Source organism: Aquarana catesbeiana, linkage group LG04 (genome assembly GCF_042186555.1).
Source record: "Aquarana catesbeiana isolate 2022-GZ linkage group LG04, ASM4218655v1, whole genome shotgun sequence".
Lineage (NCBI taxonomy): Eukaryota > Metazoa > Chordata > Amphibia > Anura > Ranidae > Aquarana > Aquarana catesbeiana.
This window is the reverse complement of record NC_133327.1, coordinates 643,688,473-643,713,797: the sequence shown is the minus strand read 5'-3', so window position 1 is coordinate 643,713,797 and position 25,325 is coordinate 643,688,473.

Below are 25,325 nucleotides of genomic sequence, written 5' to 3'. Positions count from 1 at the left end.
CTTCCAAGTCCTGATCAGACGATAACCTGCCTGTATAATGTACCTTGTTACCTTTAAAGTAGTTGTAAAGGAAGAAGGTTTTTTTATCTTAATGCATTCTATGCATTAAGGTAAAAATCCTTCTGTGTGCAGCAGCCCCCCCCCCCCCAATACTTACCTGAGCCCCCTTTTGATCCAGCGATGTCCAGGAAAGCCTTGCCTCTCCTAGGACTCGCATTCCTGATTGGCTTTTGGCAGCAGCGGGAGCCATTGCTGTCAATCACTGCCAGTTAGCCAATCAGGAGATGGGGGAGTGGGGCCGAGCCGCGGCTCCGTGTGTTAATGGACACTGAGAGCCACGGTTTGGGAGCGCACCTGCTTGGGTGCCCCTAGAGCAAGCTGCTTTCTGTGGGGGTACTCGGCAGGAGGGAGGAGCCAGAAGCATCGGCTTGGGAACCGAGAAAAGGAGGATCCGGGCTTTTCTGTGCAAAACCACTACATGTTTGTTTTTTTTTTAAACAAGGCTTTAATATCGCTTTAGGCTCCATGCACACATGCATTTTCTTAAGGTCCTAGCAGCTGTTAACATTTTTTTTCTGCTCCTAGAAGCGAAATAGTGTTACCCTATGTGTCTTTGCACACTACTTTAGGCTGTTAGCATTTTTTAGCTTCAGCGTCTAGGAGCAGGAAAAAAAAAAGTTTTTGTAGAGATTTTTGGAGCGTTTTTAAAGCAGAAACGCTCCTTAACACTCTTACACCCTTAAAACTACTACTAAAAAGCTACTAACAGCTCTTTTCTTTTTTTTTTTAGTTTCTTCATGTACTGCAAAAACGCTAATAAAATGCTAATGCTCCTAAATGCTTCTAAAATGCTTTCTTTTTGTATCATGCTTTTATACATGTAGCCAATAAAGAATTTTCTTCATATCTACTAAAATACTACTAGAATCTGGCACAACAAATGCAATTAGCATTTTTCCTTGTCAAAAGAAGTTTATTGAGTATACAATGTTATAAAGATACATAAAGATACATAAAGTAAGTTTACAAGGATCTATAAAGTAAGCTCATTGTTTTACAGTAGGGTTTATATAGGTAAATATCATGAAATTTCAAATATTAAACATTGGGTTCACGTAAACCTAAATTAAAGATATATATCATTTCCTTAGTTACTTTTGTAGGTATTTAAATGATTTATAACTACTATACATATTGTTTACAAGTAGAGTGTATATAGGTCAAATAAATTCTGATAATGAGCTTTAATCGTAAGGTGGAGAAAAGGAAAGAGAAAGAAGAAAAAGGGTTGAAAGGTAGAGGTATGGTCCACAAGGTTGTCCCGCTCGTCAGTTTATTATTCTTTTTAGTTCTCTTTGAAGCCTTAGAATGGGTGTCTCTGTAAGTCATTTAATCTGTTACCATGGCAACAGGACAGAGTCATTGAAATTTGACAGGAACTGTTGTTTTGCAATTAGCATTTTTCATCCAGTGTTTTTTCTAGCTTTTTTTTTGAGCTTCTGAAAACACTAATGTGCATGGAGCCTGAAAGAACAATTGTAATACCTACGTAAGCATGTGTTTAAAAACTTTGCTTGCGCCGAATGAACAGAGCAGTTATTTGGAGAGAGGCTGAGTGTGTCTTTTTGTGTTTGAACAAAATATCAAGAACAGGGTGGTCCCTGAAGAGTGATCCACACTCAGATCACTCTTCAGACAGCATTTGACAGGCATGAGGAGGCTTTGTATTGCCTCTTTAGCACCTGCTTTAACTCCAGAATGTCACAACCCCATGTATTGCGTGCAGTTGTGGGCCCATCTTAGTATGGTCCCATTCACTTGTAGTCTCAGCATTTATACACCCTTGGCCGCTGCCTTTGCAGCTAAAGGGGGATCAGATGAGAGGGTGGTAAAATCATGGCTCAACTCCATGGTTTTAACCCCCCAACTACAAGTGTAAACAAGCCCATACCATAAACAAGTCAACATTTAAATATATAACTTCAGTTGTCAATATGCATGTATCTATGGATCTACTGATCATCTATTTGGTTGTCACAAAGTCACCTCTGCTAAATAAAAAGAGAGGTCAACGTCCTACGATAAAGAATCGTTTTTAACACCTCTAGATATACAGTGCCTTGAAAAAGTATTCATACCCTTTTAAAATTTCCACATTTTTCAACCAAAAACATAAATGCATTTTATTGGGATTTTATGTGATAAACCAACACAAAGTGGCACATAATTGTGAAGTATAAGGAAAATGATAAATGGTTTTCAAATTTTTTTACAAATAAATATGTGAAAAGCGTGGGGTACATTTGTATGGAGCCCCCCGGAGTCAATACTTTGTAGAACCAACTTTCACTGCAATTACAGCTGCAATCCTTTTTGGGGATGTCTCTACCAGCTTTGCATATCTAGAGAGTGACATTTTTGCCCATTCTTCTTTGCAAAATAGCTCAACCTCTCTCAGATTGGATGGAGAGCGTCTGTGAACAGCAATTTTCAAGTCTTACCACAGATTCTCAATTAGATTTAGGTCTGGACTTTGACTGCGCCATTCCAACACATGAATATGTTTTGATCAAAACCATTCCATTGTAGCTCTGGCTGTATGTTTAGGGTCGTTGTCCTGCTGGAAGGTTTACCTCTGCCCCAGTCTTAAGTCTTTTTCAGACTCTAACAGATTTTCTTCTAAGATTGCCCTGTATTTGGCTCCATTCATCTTCCCATCAACTCTGACCAGCTTCCCTGTCCCTGCTGAAGAAAAGCATCCCCATAATATGATGCTGCCACCACCATGTTTCACAGTGGGGGTGGTGTGTTCAGGGTGATGTGCAGTGTTAGTTTTCCACCACACATAGCGTTTTGCTTTTAGGTCAAAAAGTTCAATTTTGGTCTCATCTGAGCAGAGCACCTTTTTCCACGTTTGCGGTGTCCTCCACATGGCTTCTCGCAAATGGTACTTCCTATGGCTTTCTTTCAACAATGGTTTTCTTCTTGCCACTCTTCCATAAAGGTCAGATTTGTGGTGTATACGACTAATAGTTGTCCTGTGGACAGATTCTCCCACCTGATCTGTGGATCTCTGCAGCTCCTCCAGAGTTACCATGGGCCTCTTGGCTGCTTCTCTGATTAATGCTCTCCTTGCCCGGCCTGTCAGTTTAGGTGGACAGCCATGTCTTGGTAGGTTTGCAGTTGTGCCATACTCTTTCCATTTTTGAATGATGGATTGAACAGTGCTCTGTGAGATGTTCAACGCTTGGGATATTTTTTATAACCTAACCCTGCTTTAAACTTCTCCACAACTTTATCCCTGACCTGTCTGGTGTGTTTCTTGGCCTTCATGATGCTGTTTGTTCAAAGGTTCTCTAACAAACCTCTGAGGGCTTCAAAGAACAGCTGTATTTATACTGAGATTACATTACACACAGGTGGACTCTGCTAATTAGGTGACTTCTGAAGGCAATTGGTTCCACTACATTTTAGTTAGCGGTATCAGAGCAGTGGCGTTGTTAGGTGGGTGCGGGGGGTGCGGGCCGCACCGGGTGACACCCGCCAGAGGGGTGACACCCGTAGGTAGCGGCACACACCGCTACACTGCCCGCTGCGGCTTGTGCTGTGTCCCTCAGCACAGCGGACTGAAGCCGCCTCCCCCTCCTCTCTGTTTACTTCACACAGGAGGAGGAGGAGCCCGAGGGACACACACGGCTGTGTGCATCTGTCCGCGCTGTTCTGAGGTCTGTAAACTTTATGCATTACATACAGTATGTGGGTGGACATCATGTGCAGGGGGATTCTATACTAATGGGGGCTCTGCACTGGGGGGATTCTATACTAATGGGGGGCGCTGCACTGGGGGATTCTATACTAATGGGGGCTCTGCACTGAGGGGATTCTATACTAATGGGGGCTCTGCACTGGGGGGATTCTATACTAATGGGGGGCTCTGCACTGGGGGGACTCTATACTAATGGGGGGCGCTGCACTGGGGGATTCTATACTAATGGGGGCTCTGCACTGAGGGGGATTCTATACTAATGGGGGCTCTGCACTGAGGGGGATTCTATACTAATGGGGGCTCTGCACTGAGGGGATTCTATACTAATGGGGGCTCTGCACTGGGGGGATTCTATACTAATGGGGGGCTCTGCACTGGGGGGGATTCTATACTAATGGGGGGCGCTGCACTGGGGGATTCTATACTAATGGGGGCTCTGCACTGGGGGGATTCTATACTAATGGGGGGCGCTGCACTGAGGGGATTCTATACTAATGGGGGCTCTGCACTGGGGGGATTCTATACTAATGGGGGGCTCTGCACTGAGGGGGATTCTATACAAATGGGGGGCTCTGCACTGAGGGGGATTCTATACTAATGGGGGCTCTGCACTGAGGGGGATTCTATACTAATGGGGGGCTCTGCACTGAGGGGGATTCTATACTAATGGGGGCTCTGCACTGAGGGGGATTCTATACTAATGGGGGGCTCTGCACTGAGGGGGATTCTATACTAATGGGGGGCGCTGCACTGAGGGGGATTCTATACTAATGGGGGGCTCTGCACTGAGGGGGGGATTTTATACTGATGGGGGAGTCTGCACTGACGGGGGATTCTATACTGATGGGGGTCAGCACTGGGGGTGGGGGGGTGTATGTACTGATGGGGCGGTCTGCACTGAGGTGGGAGGTTGATACTGATGGAGGGGGGTCTGCAGACTCTGTACTGAGGGAGGGTTTCTGTACTGATGGGAGGTCTGTACTGAGGGAGGGGGTCAGTACTTAGTGGGGGGTCTATACTGAGGAAAGGGGGTCTGCACTGAGCGGGGGTCTGTACTGATGGAGGGGGTCTGTACTGAGGGAGGGGAGTCTGTACTTAGTGGGGGGGTCTATATTGATGGAAGGGGGTCTGTACTGAGGGAGGGGGGCTATATTGATGGAGTGGGGTCTGTAGTTAGTGGAGGGGGGTCTGTACTGAGGTAGTTGGTGGAGGGGGGTGACACCAATTTTTTTGGCACCGGGTGACACCAACCCTAGTGACGCCACTGTATCAGAGTAAAGCTGAATACAAATGCACGTCACACTTTTCAGATATTTATTTGTAAAAAAAAATTTGCAAACCATTTATCATTTTCCTTCCACTTCACAATTATGTGTCACTCTGTGTTGGTCTATCACATAAACACCCAATGAAATAAATTTAAGTTTTTGGTTGTAACATGACAAAATGTGGAAAATGTCAAGGGGTATGAATACTTTTTCAAGGCACTGTACATTCTTCATCATCTCAAAAGGCTAATACCAATGTTTTAACCATTGGAAAATATAGAGAACATAAAAAAAAGACCTGCAAAAATCCAAAATAAATGGAAAGAGAGGGTGGGGGATTCAGATCAGCAAATCCCTACAGCAATGTAATCACATATAGTCAGCTAGATACAGAGTACATTAATCAATACTGGATACAACAGTTTAAATCTTCCAGGTCTGTAATTGGTTTATTTTAAAATTATTGAATGATTGAGTATAATTCACACATGTATTTCCTGTGCCTAGAGAATCAGTTTGATATTATCTGGTTCCATTGTGTATGTATTTTCTGAAGGTATAATTTGAAGTTGGAAAACAAAACTTGTATTTATGGAATGCTCATTCATTCACAAAATCATTATTGTATTATTCCAGCCAAAAATAACAATATAAAAATAAAAAGCACATCAAAAGATAAAAATATAAAACTTGCTTTTGCTGAAATAGTCAACATCAATCCAGAGATTTCCCCCGCAGTACGTTCCCATTCACACATGAGCCTATCAGATCACGTGTTTCGGTGCCATTATTTCTGGCACCCCAAAACACGCTAAGAAAGTGGGCTTTTTGTTGTGCGACAAAATGCAAAAACACACCAAAGTCGCTTCCAAAAAAAGTAGAGGAGCTACTTTGACATGTTTAGTATGGAGGGCAGCCCATTTAAAAGCAGAGTTACGCCGATTTTTTTTTTTTTTTTTTAAGTCAGCAGCTACAAATACTGCAGCTGCTGACTTTTAAAATAAGGACACTTACCTGTCCAGGGTGCCCGCGATGTTGGCACCCGAAGCTGATCTATCCCTTGGCTGTCGCTGCCGCCATTATCCTCGGTAAGGGAATCAGGATCACTTCCTGGTTCCCTACTGCGCATGCGTGACTCTCGCTGCGCTATCCCACTGGTCCCTGCTTTGTTCAGGGACCCGTGTGCATCCCATAAGACAGCAGGGGGTGACGGGAAGTGGCGTAGATACCCGCGGGTGGCTTGGGTATCTATGCCCGGAAATGGGAACAAAATACCTGGATTATACAGGTATCTGCTCCCCCCTCCCCCCTGAATGGTGCCAAATGTGACACCGGAGGGGGGCAGGAACTGGAAAAGCGGAAGTTCCATTTTTAGGTGGAACTCCGCTTTAAGTGGAAGGTGCAACCCCAAAAATGTGCAAAACAGCGCACAAAAAAAGTGTAGAAAATTCAACATGTGAGCATCACTAGATGTGAATGGAGTTTGTACAAGTCTTGTAGGGCTACCTTTGCAGGAGCCGCTGGATAGGATAAGTCCTTTCATTCTTGCCTTGACCTTCTCAAGAACCTCAAACAAGGTTAAGGCTACAAACATACAATACCACAGAAACTCACTGAAAGTAATACTTAGTACTCCATGGTACTGCTATATCAATGAAACAGGTAACAAACCAGGTAGTAAAAGTAAACCTAATGTATTATTACACAATAAGAATAATAAAAACGCAAGAATAAAATAGATTGACAATGGCAACAACTTTTAAACAGAATATGGGATTATCAATAAAGGTGGCATCTAACGTCCAGATCAGCATAAACCATAACAATGCCACCTGAAGTGCAGCAGCAACAGTAATAAGACCTGATCTTGCAAACTGCAGGAACTATACTGTAAGTGTGCACTAATGGCGGTTATGCTAGGCCTAAACTAACTGGGTATTCACTGTCCTTTTTTAAATAATGAAAAGGGAGTAAAGGGGACAAAGAGGATGTGCAGAAATAGGGTCAGACCTTAAAGTTATTTTTCTGCCAGCTATCATTGGGGCCTTTTAAAAAGCGTTGGTGCCCCTTCTTTCTGAAATGGGTTGCCCCTCCTTTATATACCCCCCAGACAATTATTAAGATAGGCAATATGTTGTCTGCCCACTTTCATATACACAGAGGTTCTTGCCAGGGTTTCCCGTGACTAAGCCCCGTGGGCAGGGTGAAACATGTCAGGCATGTGGCCTGGACAGAGTCTAGGCTGAGACTGGTTATACTCTTTACATAAGAGTCTTGTGTGATGTGCGGCTCCTGGGACTTTTTTTCCTCCTTCATTGACTCGCCAGGGTTGCCCACTCCCTCCAGCAATCTTTGCTCTCATGATGGAACCTATTACTGTGGCACTTTGAATAGATTAAGAAGTGCCTTTTATGCAGCTCAATGGTCAAAATGATGGACCTGCACTTTTTTTTTTTGGACAGAGCACCTCACTGCATCACACATCCAGGGGACTTCATAAGGGATGTCATAGACACCTTTAGAATTCCATTGAGCACAGCACTGAAATTGTCGGTGCTTGCACCCGATATATGTATCAGTCAGGGACAGGTACATGAATCTGTCCATCTACACTGGACACTCCCTCCTCAGTGTACTCACTTCCACCCTTCATCCCTGGTCGCTGCACCCGTCACACTGACAGGCGCTTGGCTGAGTAATTATATATACTGGGGTGGGTGGAGCCTAATGAGGAACTGAGAGGCTAATTCTCCATCAGGTCTGCTTTCCTTTTAATTGACAGCGGCAGTGAACAATCCATACTCACCATTCAGTCCAATAGCAGCATTCTAATCCACCCACTGCCATGCGCCATCAATCAGAAGTCAGGGAACCTTTGAGTAATTCGTCTCTCAGGTCCCCATCAGACTCCACTCACCCAGTGGACAAGTCATTTCCCAAATATAAGCATTGCCCATATTTGGGTAATGACATCACCCGTATCCCTGTTTACATTTAGCCTTTGTAGGAGGAATCTCCGGCTGACAGCTGAAGGTGCTGGAGATACGGCTCATGCGCAGCTCAGCTTACAGTGCCGGGCCTGTCTCAGTGCCGGGCCTGAGTGACATCATCCCCCACCAGCCAATGAAGAGGCCCGAAGCCTTGCACTCAGAAGAAGATGCCAACACTGACAAGGGACCATTGGACAGGTGAGTATTGAGCCTTCTGCTTTAACAACCACGCTATAGCAGATTGATGGCTACAGTGCGCTCGCCTAGTTCTGGAACACTGTCATCTGATAGCGGCCGATACGATTCTGCGGGAAGCGCACTCTGATCCTAGTGTCCTCCAGACACTGCTGATCACAGACTGAGGTAAAGAGCCAATCAGTGGCTCTTTACCACGTGATCAGCTGTGTCCAATCACAACTGATTATGGAGGTAAACAGATGCTGGTTATTGGCACACCTTTCCTGAAAGCACAAGGAGAGAGGAGAGAGGACAGAGGACAGAGGAGAGAGGAGAGAGGAGAGAGGACAGAGGACAGAGGAGAGAGGAGAGAGGAGAGAGGAGAGAGGAGAGAGGGACAATAACCGACTTCTCTAAAAGGGACATCTACACTGATAATCAGGGCACTGATTATCAGTGTCCTGATTATCAGTGCAGTCCCACCAGTGCCTGCCAGTGCTACAAATCTGTGCCCACCAGTGTTGCCAATCAGTGCCTACCAGTGCTGTCAATCAGTGCCTCCTCATCAGTGCTATCAGTGCCGTCTATCAGTTCTGCCTATCAGTGCCCATCAGTGCCACCTATCAGCTCCACCTATCAGTGCCTACCAGTGCCTCCTCATCAGTGACACCTATCAGTTCTGCCTATCAGTGCTCATCAGTGCCACCTATTAGTGCCCATCAGTGCTGTCTATCGGTTCCACCTATCAGTGCCCACCAGTGCCATCTCTTCAGTGCAGACAAAATCAGAGTTAGGTCCCACAAGGTTTGACCATTTTCTAGTAGGGGAGCCCTCCGCTGATTAATATACCACAAATACTCCAACAACAGGGTGGATATGGGCTCAATGAATTCTATTGGTAAACCAGTCTATTAGACACCCTCTACAGTAAACCATGAACAGAAATGTCCGACTAGACTAGAATGGTTAACCCATGAGGGTGTTTAAGAGACTGGATTATCAATAGAATTCATTGAGTGGGACGGCTGGGGTTGAGCCCATATCCACCCTGTTGATGGAGTATTTGTGGCCCATCAGTGTCACCTATCAGTGCCCATCAGTGCAGCCCCATCAGCGCACATCAGTGAAAGAGAAATATTACCTGTTTGCAAAATTTTATAACAAACTATGAAAAAGTATGTTTTTTTTTCTCAAAATGTTTGGTCTTTTTTTGTTTAGCAAAAAATAAAAAACCCAGTGGTGATTAAATACCACAAAAGAAAGCTCCATTTGTTTGAAAAAAAAATATTAAAAGTTTGTTTGGGTACAGTGTTGCATGACCGCACAATTGTCTTTCAAAGTGCGACAGCACTTGGCCTGGGCAGGAAGGGGGTAAAAGTGCCCAGTAGACAAGTGGTTAAGGAGCTACCATCCAGAAAAGTGCCCTTAGGGCTATATTGAATTCCTCTGATAGTATGTTGACTCGTAGCCCAGGGCATCTTGGTCAGCAAGGTACATTGGGGTGCCATTCAGAATTACTGGCACTGCATCGCACCATCACAAATAGCATGTGGCTCTGGCCGTTGTGGTAATGTACACGTTCCTCCAATGTGTTAGTGTGAACGAGGCATTAGTGTCCTATATCCAGCCTCCTCCAATTCCCCAGGGTGCAGAATGTTACTATAGATGATCAATAGGCGCTCAATACATGAAGAATTAACAGACAGATTCCTGCCAAGTAACAAAGGTAAGAGTGACATGCCAAGTGATTGTGCTCATCTGTCGCTGTGTGATCACACTATATTATCACCTGGAAAGTGCTAATTCCCCGGTGATAATAACACTACATGAGCTTGTTTTCATTCTGCCACTAATTAGCTTAGCCATCACCCTCAATACAATGTACAGATAATATTCAGTCTTCATTCCCAGGGAGAGAGTCATAACATCCATGGACGGCCATAATGAATATTCTTGTCCTTACTGCGGTCTGTGATGGGGATATGAGACTCAATTAAATAGGAACTAGACAGGGATGCCCATTGTCTCCCTTGATCTTTGCTCTCGCAATGGAACCATTGGTGATAGCAATAAGATCAAGTCCTGCGGACGATGTTCTTCTTTACTTGGAAGATACTGGGCAGTCTTTAAATAAAGCTATGAATATTGTGGAGGAATTCGGAACGTTTTCTGGATTCGTAATAAACTGGGAGAAGTCAGAGATTTTACTGGTGGACCCTATGAGTAATCCAACTATCTCTGGAATGCCCCAACTAGTGGTAGTAGATACACTGAAATACCTGGGGATACTACTAACCAGTATATTAGTAATAATATAATACCATTACTGACGAAATTTAAACGAAAAAATACAAATTTGGAAGCGGCTCCCTTTGTCAGTAGCAGGCCGATGCAGTCTGATAAAAATTATATGGATGCCACAACTAATGTATGTGCTACTTAATTCCCCATTGTGGATATGTAAAAAATGGTTTAAGAAAATTGAATCCCTTTTCAGAGAATTAATCTGGAAAGGAGGACAAGCTGGAATTCGGCTGCAGCTCCCAACCGGGGAAGGGGGCATGGCGCTACCTCACCCAGAGGCTTACTATCTGGCCGCACAGTTGCAACAGTAATAGGAGGCGATAATATGAGAGGAGGGGGGATAATTCTATCAGGAGCATTGCATAATACACTGGTGGAGGCATCGGAGGCGGAATCTTTTTATCATAAGAATGTGACAATAAAAATGATAATAAAAGTCTGGAAAACAATTAAGAAATTGATGGGATATTCAGGGATACTTGAATATACCCCTCTTTGGAATAATAAGAATTTACAGGAGTTGATCCCAATAGGAGAAGTTAGTGGGAGTGGGAGAGTGGGAAATACAGGGCATAAATACACTGACTCAGCTATATGAAGGGAATGTTTTAAAAACTTTCTTGGAATTAAGAAGGGAATATAATATACCTCATCACTCCTTTCATAGATATTTACAGATTAGGCATGCTCTAGAAGCCCAATTTAAGACCCAGGTATTATTATGGCGTAAACCCTGTTTTTTCAAAAAATATTTAAGACAGAATCAACCAAGGGGCTTATTTCAGAAATATATGGTCAGCTGCATAAAGGAGAAACCTCCAGGCTGGATCTCTATAACACTATAAATGGGATATCCTTGAGATTGGAGGTTTAGCTTTGTGTATTGGGATATAAGGAGAATTCAGGTGAGGGTCAGAGTGTGACAGTTGCAATACTAAGATGCTTATTCCAGGCTAGAAAACTGATTGCGCTGAGATGGCAGTCGAGGAAACCCCCTGCAGTAAGCGAATGGATAAATACAATAAATGAAACTATATGGAAAGAAAAAGTAAATTATATAAAGAGAGGGAATCTTAGAGAATTTGTAAAAATGTGGAGAATGTGGATGGGGAGAATGGCTTTCCCCCTTTTAGGAGGGCTAAACCTAGAGCAAGAGCTATGAATAAATAAAGGATACGTTCAGAAGAATTCTCTGGATACATTAATACCAGCAGGAGGGAATATCGCATCATAAAATAGTCCAAAATTAAGATAAGAACCGGTGTAGTTAGTGAAATACAGACAAAACTAGAACCCCAGCATTGTTATATATAGACAGTGAATACTCCTCTAAGGGGAAAGGGGGGGGGGGGGGCAGGGAGAATGGGATAAGCTTGCTGGGAAATATAACAATGCTGGGGATAGAAATTATATTGGATGAATACTCCATCTGAAATGTCTGAATTGATTTTTTATGATATTTTGTATTGAAAGAAAATAATGAATAAAGAATAAATAATTAAAAAAATAAAAAAAACATAAAAATTGCCAGGCACCCCTCGATGTGTCGATGATATAGATCGGAGGTCTCCAAACGAACTAACTAAACAAAGGGCCAGTTTACTCTCCTTCAGACTTTAGGGGGGCCGGGTAAACAAAGCCCAATCTTTGGTGTCACTGGGAGTAAACAATGCCCAATCTTTGGTGTCAGTAAACAATGCCCAATCTTTGGTGTCAGTAAACAATGCCCAATCTTGGGTGTCAGTGGGAGTAAACAATGCCCAATCTTTGGTGTCAGTGGGAGTAAACAATGCCCAATCTTTGGTGTCAGTAAACAATGCGCAATCTTTGGTGTCAGTGGGAGTAAACAATGCCCAATCTTTGGTGTCAGTAAACAATGCCCAATCTTTGGTGTCAGTAAACAATGCCCAGTCTTTGGTGTCAGTAAACAATGCCCTATCTTTGTCAATGGGAGGACTAGTGTCTCATCTTTGATGTCAGTGGGAGGAATAGTGCCCCCATCATTGGTGTCAATAGAAAAAATTCTGCCCCATCGTTGGTGTCAGTGGGAAAAATAGTGCCCCATTGTTGGTGTCAGTGGGAGGAATAGTGTCCCATCGTTGGCATCAATGGAAGGAATTATGCCCAAGGTTGGTGTCAATGGAAGGAATTTTGCCCTTTTGATGGTGTCAGTGACAGGAATTATTCTTCATTGTTGGTGTCAGTGGATGAAATGGTTCCCCAAGGGCCATATAAAGGCAAGCAAAGGGCCACATCTGTTTACAGACCACTGGTATTGATTATAACTATTAATATTTCAAGTAATTAATTTAGAGGTGCACTCTGGTCAGACATGATGACTGGGGGGGGGGGGGGGATTCAGGGAAAAATGTCCTATTTGCTGATTGCTATCCCTCTGGCACTCAACATTTGAACCTGGCTAACCTGCCTCTGAAATAATTAGAGGTGTCGGTAATCTTTTGGTGGTCCAAATTTTGAAGCTGTGGTTGGACCATTCAGCCTCTGTCCTTGACCCCCTGTAAGCTTCGAGCAGTACCTCCTCAGGAACAGAGACACATATCCTATCTATGATTTATAGATCTCTCCTTCCGCCATGTTTCTCAAGAATCCATATTTTCTGTTTCAATACATTTTTGTTGAACAAGCATTTTATAATCCAAGTATGAAAACATACAAAATCTACAGTCATTGAAGAGCATACATCATGGCATGCGGCAGGGGCATTGCTAGGGGGTGGCTTTTGGGGCTATAGCCCCGAATCTGGGGCCCATAGCCCCGAGTCTCTCAGAGTCGGCCGTGGTCTTGGCCTCTCTGTAGCCGGGTGAGTGCGGCAGACAGCACCGGAGAGCGGGCAGGCAGCATGGGAGAGTCAGGCAGGCGAGAGAGCAGAGAGATGACATCATCTCTCACCACCCGCCCTGCATCACCGCTGTTCCACTCTCACTGTGCAGCCGTGGGCAGCAGAGAGATGACATCATCTCTCACTGCCTGCCATCTCTCTGGTGACCCTGATGTAAGGAGTGGCTCTCTGGGGACTCTGAGGTAAGGAGCTGCTTTCTATGGACTCTGAGGTAAGGAGGGGCTCTCTGGGAACCCTGATGTAATGATAATATATATATATATATATAATATACAGTGTATATATATATATATATATATATATATATAAAATATATAATATATATATCTATATCCCCAGATCTTTTGTAGACCTAGCAACGCCCCTGGCATGCGGTATAAAACAGATAGTACATCAATTTGCCTCAAAGTCTGGCCATTCGTTAGTAGATTTATAGACAAGAATATTTATACAAACATTCGTAAAAAAAAATTCTGTGTACATTCGAAGGAACTGAACAAATGTCATTCATAAATTTTACTTGCTATTACCATTCGATGTTAGAATGAATATGATTCCGTACCGAAATCCACATACCCTGTAGAAAAATTCATTTATTTGGTAAAAAAAAAGACATCCTGCTCCTTAAAATTTTCTTGTGACTGTGGTTAAAAATGAACGTCAATTTGACCCCACTTATGATTAGAAAATCGAACGAATGTTCTTAAAACAAACATTTTATAACAAAAATCTATGTGTTTGACCAGCAATAGAATTGTATGGTATGTGACCCTGTTGCTACAAAAGTGTTGAGCGATCTTATCGGAGGGGGCGCTACAAGAATCCATATTTTATAGAGAAATGGGAGAGTTGAGACAGTCTATACCAGTGGGGGCTGATGTTTTTTTTTTGGGGGGGGGGCAGCAAACAACGGGGGAGGGTTGTTTGCCGCCCACCCCCCCAAAAAAAACAGCCGCCACTGGTATAGACTGGCACTTATCCCATCTAGGCGAGTAGCGGGGGGCTGGCAGCGTGCAGCAGCTCCGTGTCCTCTCTATCGGCGGCTTCCAACGTGCGGCTCCTCCCCTCCTCCTAGGCGTTCAATAGAATCTCCTGTTCTTTCAGCCAATCGGGTGTCAAAACCCGCTTCCTGATTGGCCGGGAGGAGGATCAGTGTTAAAATAGCGAATATTCATTCACTGTTGTAACACACCTGGGTGGGCTGTGAGCGCATTCTCTGTGCCCGCCCTATTCACCCGAGCCCACCCTATTTTGAACCCTATTAGAGCCTCTGGCTCTAATCAGTGCTTCAACCCCCCCCCCCCGCATTGGAATCCATGCGCTGGTGTCCTGAAAGGATGGATAGGGGGAGGCGGCAACAGATGGGGGGGGGGGCGCCCGTGCGCCCTTAATGGATGGGCCACCCGTGGTCTATACTCCTTTTGGACTGGAATAACACATGATGTCCATGTCTGCTAGATTCCAGGAGATAAATGTTAAAGGATACTTAAAAAAATAAACAAAAATAAATGCACATTTTTTTGCAGGTAAACAAATGTGCGTTTATGGGACCTAAGGTCTCATGAACACAGGCAGTAAAACGCAGCTTTTAGGGCTTCTTCACACAGGTGGCTGGGGGGTGGTAAAAACAGGCATTTGAGCCGCCCCCTGACAGCCTACCTAAACAAAATGGCATAGTCGCTCAAAGCTGTACCCATGCCAGGGCCGCAATGCTTTTCTTCGCAACAAAAGTATGTTTCATACAATGTAAACGATAACAGCTGCAGACTCCTACAGGAAGACTGGACATATATCACCTTTATTACCGGGATGCATCCGGTTTGCCGCATTGTGACTCATTGGTGAATACAGTTGGTCGTGTTCTCTTAATGTATCCACAATTATAGTTTTGTAAATCTTTCAGGTAAATGATTCTGTAACGTTCTAAACTTCAAGGGTTGCCAAATTTCAAAAATCCCTGAAGAATTTCCCGCGCTGCTGTCTTCGCGGAGCCGGTGCCAGGTACTCTGGCACATGGGTACATTGGCACAGACATTAAATCTCTCAGGGGGTCGGAAGTCGGAGAGCTGATAATTTACATATTATCATCACTCCCAGAGGCAGGAAACCGAAAAGAATTATCGCATTATCGCAATTATGTTTGGAGATTGTAACAGCTCCTTCACTGCAGCTTATCTGCAGATTATCTTTTGGACCAGAGTCCTTGTTTCTACAAGTCCGGCGCTCAGGCCACATGCACACTGTATTCTCTATGACACCTTTTCTTCTATAGGAGTTCAGCAACAGAAAAATGCTGTAAAAGAGCTGCGCATTTGCAGCTGCGTTCACGTGTGTTTATGCACGTTCATGTGTCTGGCGTTAATGCATTCTATTGGCCAGAATGTTAATTTATACTGCCCATTAGTGGAATGTATTAGCGTGAACACACATAAACGCATTTATGCACACTTGTGGGCATTTTTTATACTCAAAAGTTCCTACCTATAAAACGCCCCGTCTCTAAAATCCTGTATAGGCCTATAGTCTGTGTGGACACTTACAGGCTAACATGGAGGGGCGTTTAGGGACAGAGAAAGAAAAAAGCTTAAACGCCTGTTAGGGCTCATGCACACTGCAGCTCAAAAAAACAAAAACTGCATTAAGGCATTTGCGCTTTTATTTCAGCTTGAAGAAGCTTGTGCTTTTCTGTGCTCTTGTGCACGTTTTTATTGAGCTATTTCAAGCTCCTTTGAGCTTCTTTGAGCTTTTTTGAGCATAAGCGTTTTTGTTTTTTTTTTCAACCCCTCCTAGATAGTATTTTCTTAAAGTGATTGGAAACCCTTACACACCACTTTTCCCGACAGGTATGCCTATAATAAGGCTTACCTATAGGTACTGGAAATATGTCTTAAACCTGCATGGTTCAGGAGATATTTACCTTATACGCTTGCGCCGATGTCATCGGCGCATTCGCACTGAAGGAAGGGCACGATTGTGCCGTTTCTAAAAGGCCCGTGCCATGACCGTTGGCTCCCACGCGCACGCGTCACATCACGAGACTCCGCCCAGTCACAGAGCCGGAGTCCATAGCCCAGGAAGAAAGAGGGGTGAAGATGGACGTGGCCACCAGTGGGGAGCTTGTGGGCTTCATTTGCAGGTAAGTGCCACATAATGCATCGCTCCCAACTGTCCCTGATTTCGAGGGACTGTCCCTGATTTGGGGCAATGTCCCTCTGTCCCTCATCCCCCCCTCATTTGTCCCTCATTTTGGTCTGATCTATATAGCTGTATATAAATTGCACTTTTTATCTATCAAAAAGTGTATTCCAGCACTAAACCTTTCATCTGATTTCTAAGGTGCTGCATTTGTAAATTCCAAAAGCCAGTATAATGGAATAGTAGTGTTAAAAAAAAAGCACTTGTGGGTTTAACCAATCTTGTTTTTTTGTACAATTCTCCTTTAAGGGGGCGCGGCCAAGGATGTGTCCTATGCCTGCATACTTTTGCTGATAGGTGTCCCTCATTCCCGTCTCAAAAAGTTGGGAGGTATGCATAATGGGCTAGTATGCAATGCATACTAGCCCATTATGCTTTTACTTTGCAGAGAAAAAAAGAGGAAGTAAAACCCATCAGGGTTTTACTTCCTCTTTACCCACAGTATAAACAAAACAAAAAGGTGGAACAAATGTTTTCGTACGTTTTCCAGCTTCTTTGAGCTTTTTTTGAACTCTTTTCAGCTTTTTCGAGCTCTTCGGGGCACTAGCTTCTTTCAAAAACGCAAATTTGGTGGGGTTTTTTTCTTCCTGTAAGAGCATATGCCTGAAAACGCTTTAAAAAGCCATAGTGTGCATTAGCCAATGTGTCCATACACACTATGGCTTTTTTAGAAGTTTACAGGCATATGCTCTTACAGGCAGAAAACCCCCCAGGAAACTCTAGTTTTTGAGAGGGGCTTTCAAGCAGAAAAGATGCCTAAGTGCCCAAAAACACGCAGAGAGCGTGAAAAGGCACAAGAAGTGAAAAAACGCACACAAAAAAAAAAAAAGAAGGAGAAATTAGCTGAGGGGAAGGTTTGTTACAAAAAACGCTTATGCTCAAAAAATCTCAAAAAAGCTCCAAAAAACCTGCAAAAGAGTACAATAAAGCACAAGCTTCTACAAGCTTTTAGACTGCATTCACAGCTCATTGTTTTGAATCACGGGCAGATTTTCTGCAATTCTGCCCGCGATTTCAAAGCGCCGAGGTGTGAATGACAAATGCGCAGGTGTGCAGAACGCACATTTGAGATGCTATTCAGTTGAATGGCAACTAAAAATGCAGTTCCGGTTCTGCTGCGATAAATTGCGCTGCAATGGCGGCAACCTGCATCGCGTGAAGCATGTCGCCGAAAGTGGCTCCTGAACTTTTTTGGGCGACAAGCTTCACGCAATGCCGGTAGCCGCAATTGCAGCGCGATTTATCGCGCAACAATCGCGGCAGAACTGCACCACAATTTTAGGTATCATTCAAATGAATGGCATCTCAAATGTGCGTTCTGCGATTTGACATTCACACTTCGGCACTTTGAAATCGCGGGCAGAATCGCGGCAAATCTGCTCACGATTCAAAATGCTGAGGTGTGAATGCAGTCTTAGGCAGAGAAATAAAAGCTCAAATGCCTGTAAAAGCAGTTTTTTTTTTTTTTTGTTTTTTTTTGAGCTGCAGTGTTCATGAGCACTAAAAGCAGTATTTTTAAACCCAAGTGTGCATGAGGCCTTATAGTGTACAGACTGAGCAAGACACCGCACACTGCATCATCACAGACTGATTGAAAGGAGCACTCTGCCACCTAATGGTCATATAAAGTACTGTATTTGTACAGTAAACCTAAAAGCATAACTTTTTTTCCCCCTTTTGGATAGAGAGGCCCATACACACGATCATAAAATTGTAGGAAAAATAACGCTTTTGAAGCGATCGTACGATAATCTGATCGTTAGTTCACAGCTTTCGAGAGCTGATCACTACAATTCATACGAAATTATCTGATGGCATAAGCACGAAAATTCTTCTCGTACGCTACCAGATTGTATGATTTTCATTTAATTAATACAGATGTCATTCAAAATACAATACAATACATAACATCACTTCTGAATTTTTATTCTGTCATACAAGAATTTTCGTAACTTTAGTAACCTCTTCATGTTCGATATGATATGAAATATGAGACTAGCATGCAAAAAAAAACTGGATGATCATTCGTCCGATAATCTCATCGTGTGTACCAGGCATTATAGGGAGGGCTGTAACCACTTTTAATTTTGAGGTCAAATTTCGATTTAATTTTAATCATAGTCTTTGGACTAAAATGTCATTTTAATTTTAGTCATAATGTAGCCAAGTCCCAGGTCTCTCCAGGCCTAATGGTGACTTCCAGAGTTAGGGACAGCTGACATCCTTCTGTGTAGAGTGGGTTACAAGGCATGGTGGGTGTAATGCAAGGTAGATTCATGGGCACCAGACACTTCTTGAATGCAAAGAGAGTTATTGTCTCTTAAACAGAACTGTGGGAGAGAGGATCAGGGCCAGGACATCCTTTAGTAGATGCAATGTTAATTGGCAGACTCCGAGACTTCTATAGGTAGACAGCCATGCAGGGAAAGGCACCCAGCCGGACACCACATCTGCATGTGTAGACACGCTGTCTCCTATGGCAACAATCTTGAACAGTTTCTAACAAAGGTTACAATGAACTCTCTCACTTCCTCCACAATCTCCTCCTTCGATCTTCACTCAACTGAGCTGCCAGTCTATCACTTAGACCTGCTGATCCACTGCCACTGGATCTCCTGAGCTCATCCAATCCTCTCACGGAGTATCTTCCTCAAGTGTCACCCCCACGTCCCTGCTGGGTCCTTAGCCTGGCACTCACAGATACTCCCCAAGCATCACCCCACTGGCCTGCCCGGTCCCTGGCTTGGCACACAAGGCTGCTCTGCAAGCATCACCTCTGCTCTCTGGGTCTCTGGTTTAACACCTGCTGAAGTTTTCCAATTTTTCACCGTCCACGGTTGGTGAGAATACTGCTCTGGTACTTGCTTCAGCTACTCGCGATGGTCCCTTAATGGCGACAGGTTCTCCGACTGGCAGAACCATCACTTTTGGTTGGACTGCAAGCCGCAGTCCCAACCTTATGCTGCTCTCTTGCTTCTGGATAGGCCCTCAGATAGTCTAGCAGCCAGATGTCCCCGGGATAGGCCTCAGGCTCTGGCCTAGCAGCCAGGGGCAATACAACACACTTCCACCCAGACAGCCATCCAGGTGGCACAGAACCCCAATCGCCTGACCTCATCCAAATAAAAAGGCTCTCTCAGCAGGCCAAGGGACCCAAGAAGATCCCTGCCATTGGCTGAGATACCCCATCTATTCTTAATCTGTCCTTGGAATGCCCTTGTCTTTTCTAATGCCACCAGATACCCGGCCATCTAGTGACAGAAGAGAGAAGTGCAGCAATTCCAAAATTAGGGTGGAATCAATTGATCTCCTATCAATTGGCCAATACAAATATACCTGGCAGGTAAATTTACTAGCAACCCTGCCTAAACATCAGGGTGCTACACATATTTTAGGCATCTGCCAGGGGTGATGGAGGGACACAAGTGCCAGGGTGCAGATAGTGAAGAATGGAACTTGGGATCACTGGTATCAGGTGAGCATTAGTACACCACAGATACTTCAAGTACATTTATGAATGGAGTCAAGTCACAAACTGGGTCCAGTAAAGGCTGAGCAAGAAGGCCCCAAATCATAGGCAGGATCAGAGAGTCAGGGGTAAGCAAAGGTCGGCAACATCAGGCAGTGAGGTACAAAGTGGATGGGCAGAAGTCCAGTTTAAGGTCCGTAATGGAAACAGGCAGCAAACATGGGCAAACAAGGGTAATCTGAAAGCTGGTTAGGTAGATGGTGGGTTCGTTTAAGTTTCAGGATCAGAAACACAGGAGAAAAGACTGAAAGACCATTCAGCAATGATCCTGTGCAGAGCTCAGGTTTAAATACCCCCCTCGGCACCAGTAGAAGTATATTGTGATGTGCGCGTCCTTGGGTGCCTACATGTGCACACTGTCGCTTGTGTAGTAAGGCTACTATGTCCTGTAATATGGGGAGCTTGGGACCACCAACCAGCTGTTTATCAAAGTAAAACAATCCATATTGTTCCATCAAAATCAGGAATATAAAACAGTGGGTTTTTTTTTGTTTTTTTTTAGCAAAGTAAAATACAAACAGTTCTGGTGTATTGAAAATCATATGTTGGCTCACCACCAGTATACTTATCCCACCCCAGGGTTTAGGATTCCTGCCTGCTTTGGGATGCTGCAAAGGCCACAGGAGCTCAGCAGAGTCTCTGTTGCCAGGCAGTCCACAACCACTCCACTCCACCTCACAGGCAGGTGCTGACTTCTTCCTCTTCTTTTTCAGGACCTCTTTGCAGGCAGGATAACCCTTCTGGGTTCAAAATCCCAGTAATCAGAGTTTTTGGAGGCTCTTTCCCAACCAAAGTCAATCCAAGCCTCCGAATTCTAAGTCCCAATCAATGACTTACAAATCCTGAGAGAAATGTAACTTAGCCTTAGAACCCCTCACCCCGCATGGATAAGAACCCCTGAGTACTCAAAAATGTTTCATATCGTCCTCTTAATGGGACCACAACCCAAAAATTGGGTACATATCTCCTGTCCAGGACACATAAAAATGTGCACGGCTGTCACAATGTTCCTGACACTAACACAAATGTAAAACGTTTATATACAACAGTAAAAAAAAAAAAAAAAAAAAAAAAAAAAGAAAAGCTATGATACTTAGCGTCATCTAGTTTACCAGCACAGGGAAAAGCCTAATAACAATCATTTTTTGCCTTTCTCACACAGAATGAATTGTCATGCACTTTCATTGGGCAAATTTCTATACAATTTGTTTTAAATGTTAGTGTGTTAAAACTACAGAACATCTCCCCCATCCTCTCTTCCATATCATAGAAAAAAGGTGTTCTGTAATTCATACAGAGTGCTCTAAGCAATGCTGATAACAGTGCAGCACAGGCAGAGTGTACAGTAAGTTATCAGCTCTTCAAATTTCTGGCAGGGTTAATGATTATTTTCCATGTATTGGACAGACGTAATAAAATGGTATATTTATTGACTAAAAGGAAGCAAATAAGAAAAGTTCATTGTTAGGTTGTACATACAGTTTTAACTCCAAAACCTATTTGGCTACTTTGTGTGCTGGTCGAATGTTTTTCATTGATATAAAATGGAAAATACAGCATTTGGCCCCTAGATGGCACTAAGCATCATAGCAATTTTCTTAGAATACTTAATGACATCTAGTGGCCAAATGCAGTATTTTTTGTTTTAAACCAATCAAAAACATTCAACCAGCACAGGAAATAGCCTAACAACTTTCTTTTTTGCTCCATATGCACAAAATGATTGTACATGCATTTTAACTGGGTGAATAACTATGCTATTTATTTTTGATTAACCCCTTGCCAACCGGCTCACGCCGATATACGACGGCAGAATGGCACGTACTGGCATATTAAGGTACCTGTACGTTGCCCTTGTGAAGTGGCATTGTGGGTGCGCGCGCGCGCCGCCTAGAGGTCCGTGAGTGTGATCGCGGCTCCCGTGGACTCGATGTCCGCGGGGATACCCGCGATCGTCTCACGGAGAGGAAGAACGGGGAAATGCTGATGTAAACAAGCATTTCCCCGTTCTGCCTAGTGACAGGACACTGATCACAGCTCCCTGTAAGCGGGAGCGGTAAACAGTGTTGTGACACACGTAGCCCATCCCCTCACCGTTAGAATTACTCCCTAGGACACACTTAACCCCTGCAGCGCCCCCTACTGGTTAACCCCTTCACTGCCAGTCACATTTACACAGTAATCAGTGCATTTTTAATCGCACTGATCACTGTATAAATGTGAATGGTCCCAATCTGTTCGCCATAATGTCGCAGTCACGATACAAATCGCAGATCGCCGCCATTACTAGTAAAAAAAAAAAAAATTATCAATAAAAATGCCATAAAACTATCCCCTATTTTGTAGACGCTATAACTTTTGCGCAAACCAATCAATAAACGCTTATTGCGATTTTTTTTACCAAAAATATGTAGAAGAATACGTATCGGCCTAAACTGAGGAAAAAAAAAAACTTTTTTTATATATTTTTGGGGGGATATTTATTATAGCAAAAAGTAAAAAATAATGTTTTTTTTTCAAAATTGTCGCTGTTTTTTTGTTTATAGTGCAAAAAATAAAAACCGCAGAGGTGATCAAATACCACCAAAAGAAAGCTCTATTTATGGGGAAAAAAGAATGTCAATTTTGTTTGGGGGGCCACGTCGCACAACCGCGCAATTTCGTCAGTTAAAGCGACGCAGTGCCGAATTGCAAGAAACGCTCTGGTCTTTGGCCATCCAAATGGTCCGGGGCTGAAGTGGTTAATAAATCCTTTGGAGTGGGTTAAATCACATGAATTTCCATGTCAAGATTTCCTCAGTCCAAACCTGCAATGTGATCTGTGAAATGACAGTTTATAGGACATTGTGTCATCAATGCAAAGTAAATGGAGTCATTGTACCTATAGTAAGCAATCTAATGTGTGTTATATTTTCTAACTAGGAGAAATAAAATAAAAGAGATGACTAGTATAAAAAAGAAACCAGCATTTCATTGTATTGTGTTCTGGGCTGTTAAATAATATATAAAAACTATAATATATAGTTTTTATATATATATATATATATATATATATATATATATATATATACATATATATATATATATATATATATATATATACATATATATATATATATATATATATATATATATATATATATATATATATATATATATATAACACAGAAACAAATAAATCGCAGTCTGTACTGCCCTCCAATGGGCTCTTGTTGAAATACACACAAGTGGTTGAAGTACCAGTAACATATCTTTTTGCATGAAGCAACATATTCAATCATATTTATTTTTTACAGGCATTTATATACAAACAATATACACAACACTACATGTTGTACATTCCCCTCAGTCCTTGCCCACAAGGAGTTTACAATCTAATGCCCCATCTCACATACATAGACATATTGGGGCCAATGTAGACAGTAGCCAGGTAAGCTGCCAGCATGTGTTTGGAGTGTGGGAGGAAAGGCACACCAGCACAGGGAGAACATACCAAGGAGGACCCCAAGTGCTGACAGGCAGAAGTGCTGCTAACCACTGAGCCATTGTGCTGTTTGTAGAGCAGATCAGGAAAACAGCCATGGGTGACAATGCTGGTCCCCTCAAAGACACTGTATGGTTAGTAAGTGTTGTCACCTTAGGCAAGGAGATGTAGTAATGATAGAATCACCAGGTGAAAATAAAGACTAAAAATCATTTTTAGAAAGTCTGAAAAAAGTTAATGTAACCACCTAATGGCTGGTAAGCTGCATTACATTACATTTTGTTCCTGGGTTTAGCTATGCTTTAAACCTCAAATTGATGCTACTGCAGGGGTCAGGAGTAAGTAATACAGAGCGCAGGGGCCGAGGGTAAGTGACACAGAGTGTGGGGGTCAGTAGTAATGCAGAGGTGATGAGTAATGCAGAGTGCAGAGATCAGAAGTAATTCTGAGTGCAGGGGCCAGTAGTAATGCAGAGTGCAGAGGTGATGAGTAATGCAGAGAGCAGAAGTCAAGAGTAATGCAGAGTGCAGAAGTCAAGAGTAATGCAGAGAGCAGAAGTCAAGAGTAATGCAGAGAGCAGAAGTCAAGAGTAATGCAGAGTGCAGAGGCCAGTAGTAATGTAGAGTGCAGAGGTCCGTAGTAATGCGGAGTGGAGGGGCCAGGAGTAATGCAGAGTGCAGAGGTCAGGAGTAATGCAGAGTGCAGCAGTCAGGAGTATTGCAGAATGCAGAGGCCAGGAGTAATGCAGAGTGCAGGGGTCAGGAGCAATGCAGAGGTCAGGAGTAATGCGGAATGCAGAGGTCAGGGGTATTGCAGAGTGCAGAGGCCAGGGATAATGCGGAGTGCCGGGGTCAGGAGTATTGCAGAGGTCAGGGCTATTTTCAGAGAGCAGGGGTCAGGAGTAATGCCGGGTGCAGAGGTCAGGAGTATTGCAAAGTGCAAAGGTCAGGAGTATTGCAGAGGTCAGGGGTATTGCAGAGTGTGGAGGTCAGGAGTATTGCAGAGGTCAGGGGTATTGCAGAGTGTGGAGGTCAGGAGTATTGCAGAGGTCAGGGGTATTGCGGAATGCAGAGGTCAGGAGTATTGCAGAGGTCAGGGCTATTTTCAGAGAGCAGGGGTCAGGAGTAATGCCGGGTGCAGAGGTCAGGAGTATTGCAGAGTGCAAAGGTCAGGAGTATTGCAGAGGTCAGGGGTATTGCGGAGTGCAGGGGTCAGGAGTATTGCAGAGGTCAGGGGTATTGCTGAGTGCAGAGGTCAGGAGTAATGCAGAGTTCAGAGGTGAGGAGTATTGTGGATTGGCCGATGGTGTGTGCTGTGACACATAGTGTAGCACCATTTAGGTTGGATAAGTCAGGTTGACTATATCTGTGTTTGTACAGAATGATGGTCGGGGTTATAGAATCATTTTCGGGAATAGTAGTTAACGTGAATGTCCAATCAAAACATAACTAAGCCCTAACCTGCCCCTCCCCCATTCTAAGCCCTATACCAGGGGTGCCCAGTCAGGAAAATATTCTTCCAGCAGAGGTCAAAATCACAGGGGACACAGTAGGTCTGGACAGAGGGGGGTGGTGTTAGTTTTCCATCCCCCCCCCAATATTGAGCACCAGCCGCCACTGAGCGGCACTGATAGGCTGCATTGATGGGTACTGATAGGCGGCATTGGTAGGCTGCACTGATGGACATTGATAGGTGGCATTGATGGGTACTGATAGGTGGCAATGATGGGTACTGATAGGCGGCACTGATGGG